The sequence below is a fragment of the Chenopodium quinoa genome, unplaced genomic scaffold (genome assembly GCF_001683475.1).
Source record: "Chenopodium quinoa cultivar QQ74 unplaced genomic scaffold, ASM168347v1, whole genome shotgun sequence".
Taxonomy (NCBI): domain Eukaryota; kingdom Viridiplantae; phylum Streptophyta; class Magnoliopsida; order Caryophyllales; family Amaranthaceae; genus Chenopodium; species Chenopodium quinoa.
In genome coordinates this window covers 3,117,454-3,123,284 of record NW_018743503.1, presented here as the reverse complement: position 1 = coordinate 3,123,284, position 5,831 = coordinate 3,117,454, and positions in this window count along the sequence as shown.

Sequence of the window (5,831 nt, the reverse complement as noted above, 5' to 3'; positions counted from 1 at the left end):
TAACTTCCTTAATTATTGCGTGTACTACGCACTTTACTGTCAAGGATCTTGATAGGTCTTTCCTCATAAGTTAAGCTTTGATCTAACTCAATAGTTTTAGGTTGTAGCACATGTGACTTATCAGAGATATACCTTCTTAACTGAGATACATGAAATACATCATGCACTTTACTTAGCTCCATAGGTAAGGCCAACCTATAAGCTACTTTGCCTATCCTTTGTAATACTTCATATGGACCAATATACTTTGGGCTAAGCTTCCCTTTCTTTCCAAATCTCATTGCACCTTTCATTGGTGACACCTTTAACAATGCTTTATCACCAACCTTAAATTCCTCCTCTCTACGCTTCAAATCCGCGTAGCTCTTTTAGCGATCTTGCGCCACTTGAATCTTAGCTTGAATCTCCCTCACCTTCTTAACTCTATCCTTAATCATTTGAGGCCCTAAAATCATTATTTCACTTATGTCGTTCCAACAGATTGGACTGCGACACTTCCTTCCATATAATGCCTCAAATGGAGCCATGTCGATGCTTACATGGTAGCTATTATTATAGGAAAATTCAATTAAATCCAAGATATCTTCCCATTTGATAAGTTTTAGGAGTTTCTAGTTAGTTTTACATTATTTTGATATCTTTTTACTTGGTTTTAAAAAGGTTTTATTTCATTTGTCGTGTTTGCATGTGAAATGTAATTGTTGATCAATCTTGGCTTTTCTTGCATATTTTTGGTTGCTTCTTGCATTAGATTAAACTTTATTGGTTTATTCTTATGTTTAGGAACACTTGGATAAGTTCATTGCTCAAGAGTGAAGAAATATAAAACATAAAAGAACAAGTAATGAAGAAATGTGCACTTGATTTGCAAAGATCGAACTTCAAACGCCTATATCTTTTGATATACAAAACATTTCTGAGTGATTCGAATTGGAGATGAAATCTTATCTCAAGAGCTTTCCATTGACAGGTCATATGCTCAATTCTGATGTAAAACGAGGGAGTTATGTTCGTTTGAAGCTGAGTAGTTTTGTCCAGCGCGAAGGAGCGGGTACATGTTCTTCTTTACTCTTCGAATACACCAGTATATCATCTATGAACACTACCACAAACTTGTCCATAAATGGATGAAACACCCTATTCATCAAGTCCATAAAAATTGCTGGAGCATTCGTCAATCCAAAAGGCATTATTGTGAACTCATAATATCCATATCTTGTTCTAAATGCAGTCTTGGGAATATCTTCATCTGCAATCCTAAGATGATGGTATCCAGACCTTAGATCAATATTAGAAAACACAGTCACGCCTCTCAATCGGTCAAATAGGTCATCAATCCTTGGTAATGGGTACTTGTTCTTTATGGTGACCTTATTTAACTCTCTATAATCAATACATAACCTCATACTTCCATCCTTCTTCTTCACAAATAACACTAGCGCTCCCCAAGGTAATGCACTTGGTCTTATATAACCCTTTTTAATAAATCCTACAATTTCTCCTTTAACTCACTCATCTCTGCAGGTGTCATTCGATATGGTGCCTTGGAAATTTGTGTTGTTCCTGGAACTAGCTCTATTGTGAAGTCAATTGCCCTTTTGGGTGGAATTCTAAGAATCTCTTCTGGAAACACATCCAGAAAATCATTTACTACTTCTATATCCTTAGGCTTAATTGTCTCCTCATGCTCAATATTCCTCACACTACAAAAATACACTGGATGCCCCTTCTTAATATACTTTGCCAAATTTAACACAGATATTATATTTTGGGCACTTAGTTTCACCATGCATCCAATATGTCACCAACTCATTATTAGTTGTAGTCATTTTTACTTTCTGTGATCTACAACTAATCTCTACACTGTACTTGCTCAACCAATCCATTCCTAAAATGACATCGAAGTCACTCAACCCAAACTCAATGTGAATCGACAAAAACACTTTTCCTTTCGATTTCTAAAGGTACATCTCTAAAGGTCTTGTTACACTTTACTACCCCACCCGTAGGAATAGCTATAGGCAAATCTGCCTCATCTACGACTTTAAACAGTTTGATAACTTCGAAACAATGGCCTTTGAAATGAAAAAAAAAAAGTTACATCAGAATCAAACAAATCTTTAATAGGAATAGAGTTAATAGCAAAGGCACCAGTGATGACATCTTTCGTGGAATCAGCCTCATGCCTACTCTTAACATTCAACTTTCCTGCAACTCCACCTTTCTGTTGGTTGTTCCCATTATTATAATTTGTTTTCGCCGCATTCTGTTGTGTCCCCTTGTTCCCAGAATAGTTGTTACTTCCCTAAAAATTCCTTTGAGCCCCACTTGATTATTTCCCTGCCTGTTTCTATTGGGGTCCTTGGAGAAACATTCATACTCCCTGTGTCCTAGCTTATTGCATGCACGACAAGTAACCAAATTCCCATCACAATCCTTTCCAGGGTGGTCGTTCTTACACCTCTTGCAATAGAAATGCCTTGCTCCCCTGTTATTTCCTTGGCTAGAGTTCTTAGCTTCACTATTAAAGTTCCGTCCACCTTGGCGATTGTTGCCTTGGAAATTATTATTGTTGTGGAAGTTGTTGTTATTATGGTGGTACTTTTTCCTTTTAAAGTTGTTCTGGTTACCTTGCGGGTTTCCAGAATTCTGCCCCCCCCCCCTCTTTTCTCTTTTCTTTCCCTTCTATCTCAGCTATCTCTTTCCTTTTTTTAATTCTAAGGCATATAGGTGTGCAGCTCTCCCGTACACTTCATCCAAGGTTTCAAATACTTGCCAGCACAACTTTAACTGCAAATCAGTAGTCAGACCACTTTCAAACTTCCTTGCCTTAGACTTTTCTGTAGAAATAGACTCCTTAGAAAATCGTGACATCTCAATAAACTTGGTGTAGTATTCGGTAACTGACATATTACCCATAGCAAGATTAGAAAATTCCTCAGCCTTTTATTTCTGTAAGAATCTAGGGTAAAACTTGTCCCTAATCTTCTCCTGAAACATAGTCCAATTAAATCCAAGTAATGCCTTAATGGTAGCCTAATTTTTCTGCCACCAAAGGTTAGCTTCACCCCTAAGGTAATAGGTAGCACAGCCTACTTTTGAGTTCTCTGGGCACCCTACTGCCCCGAACAGTTTCTCAAACTCCCTTAACCAGTTTTCCAGTACAGTTGGATCAGGCTCTCCTTGATAAGTTGGTGGCTTGCTCTACGCCACCTTCTTAAATAGCTCTCCCTGAGCATCTACGTTATTGGTTGAGTTCCTTGCTAATTGTTGGGCAACAGCTGCCAACTGGCTCACAACTTCACTCAACTCTCCTCCATCGTTGTTGTTACCACTCCCTCCTGCCATCTTTCTTCGCCTGAATTAAAGCAAAGGGGTCTTTATTAAATACGGTCTTGGCTAGCTCTCAAGTTAGACACTCATCCAACTAACTCACACCTTGACACATACACATTAAATTTTAAGCGCACAAATTGGGATTTAAAATTCCCAAAACTTGCAGCTTGTCAACCAAATATTGATTGCTAACCAACCACACATTTAATAAAGCATCACATTAATAAATAAAAATAATTTCCATGGATTCCCGGAGTTTAGAAATAAATTATTGAAATATTATTTTTAGTAAGAAATGGCTTCTTGGAGTAGTGATACAAAACGAATGATTTGAGAACGAAATTAATGATTTGTCAATAAAATGAATTAATTGACAAGGAAATAAATGAAATTTTAATGACGAGTAAGAAAATAAATGGAATACTGAAATAAAATGAGTTTAAATAACTTATGCAACTACATAAGTTTACAGGCTCACTATGGACATGCCACTTATTACTTAACTAGAACTGAAATAATTAAAATACGAAAATGAATCTAAGAATCCTAAAAGTAATGAAACTACAAAAATCTAGTCCTTTCGAACTTTATCCCTCTTGTAGGAAGATTGTTTGTAGCTTCCAGGATCGAATTCAGGGTCATCCTCTTCCTCCATTGGTTCAGGTGACTCTGGTTCTTATTCTACTTGGACAAACTCTTCATCTTCCTCATCGTCAGATGAAATATCATTTATAATTGGAGTTGGAGGTGGATTTGGATTTGGAATTTCCATAATGGAACTATCAACAGTCTGGTTATTCTCATCCCTCATCTCTCCATCTTCTTGCCCTGCACTTGTGCCTGTTTGATTACCCTGAGAGGGAGAAGAACTTCCTGACTGATGACTAGTGGACGGAATATTATAGTAGTAGTTGGTATATGGAATGTTTAAACAATAATCTTTCTCAACTTTCACAAGGTAAGAAATCTGCAACCACGAGCTAATACTAGCAATGCACTGTCTGCTATAAGCACACTAAAAAAAAGATGTTGTAAGAAATCATGTATTTGTATCAGGGTACCACTGTCCATAGAAATTTTTGTATTTTAAGCAGTTTGGAATGTCCACTGGTAAATAGAAATCGGAGAACTTTGATTTAACAGCAAGATATGGGGTTTTATCTGGAAGACAATGAATAATCATAGCAGAAACACGATCAGGAATATCATAATGCTTGTCTCCTAAGACATTGCTCATGTGGGCACAATAGAATTCAATTTTGTTGACATAGTCAAACGGATGTTCATAGTCTTTCTTGATTAAAGTACCAATTTGGAAAAGATTGCTAGGAAGAATTGGCATCCTGTAAAGGAAAATCTTTAGATAAGAATTCCCTTCCCAAAGAAATTAAAAACAATACAGTTCTTGCATGAATTAGGTTTAATGTTCAATCTAACAATTTCACTCATTCTAATCATATAATCACATGCTTTCAATCAATTCACATGATCAAACATCACAACCTAAAATTTATTGCATACAAGAACATGATTATTTCTAACTTATATGCCTAAATTCTTTCCTACCCAAGCTCACCAACATGCTTTTAAAAGTTTTTAACACATAATACTTACCTCAATCCTTGCTTTCCTGCAAAATGAACAAACTAAAAATGTTTTTGACTCCTCTTTTAAAATTAATATTCAAAAATAAATCCGAAAAAGACCAAAATATTCGGCCAATTATAAAATTTCGGACACCCAAAATAAAAAAAAAATTCGGATGCCCCAAACTAAACCCTAAACCCAAACTAAAAAAAATAAAAAAATAAAAAAAATCAGATTTTTCAAAAATAAAAAAAAAAGTTCGGATTTTATTTTTTTTTTAAAAAAATAATAATCAATAAACTCTTTCCGGTTTCCAAAAATTAAAATAAGTTAAAATAACCCTCTTTTAAAATACTTAATTAAATAAGCACTTGGCCAAGTTTGAAAAAAAATATTAAAACACGTTTTTAGCTTTAGTGGTAATAAAAATCTTAACCAAAGCTCTCAGATACCACTTTGTAACACCCTAAAAATTACTTTCCTTTAAAATACCAAATTTGCCCTTTTAAAATACGAAATAGTAAAATCTAAGACATTACAGCCACCGTGGAAACGGCTAAGGCAAATATCAAAGACAAACACAGCGGAAGACTATCTTTAAAAAAAACCATTTAATACAAGTCTACTTTAAAAGGCAAACCAAACGAAAGTAAAGTCAAACTAAGTCAAAAAAAGTCAACCTACAACTCGGAACCATTGTAGGCCCTTAAAACCAAACGAAACTAAAACCTTTCCGTTAGTCTCATGAGCATAATAAAATAAATAATATTCAAAGCAAATAAAACACATCATATTCCTATGAGAACTAAGCATGATTCGCTCTTCACTCACCCCATAACTCCCCCCATATGTTCATACTCAAGGTATATACGTTCCAAGAGTTTTAGTGTGTAATCTCTTTCACTTTA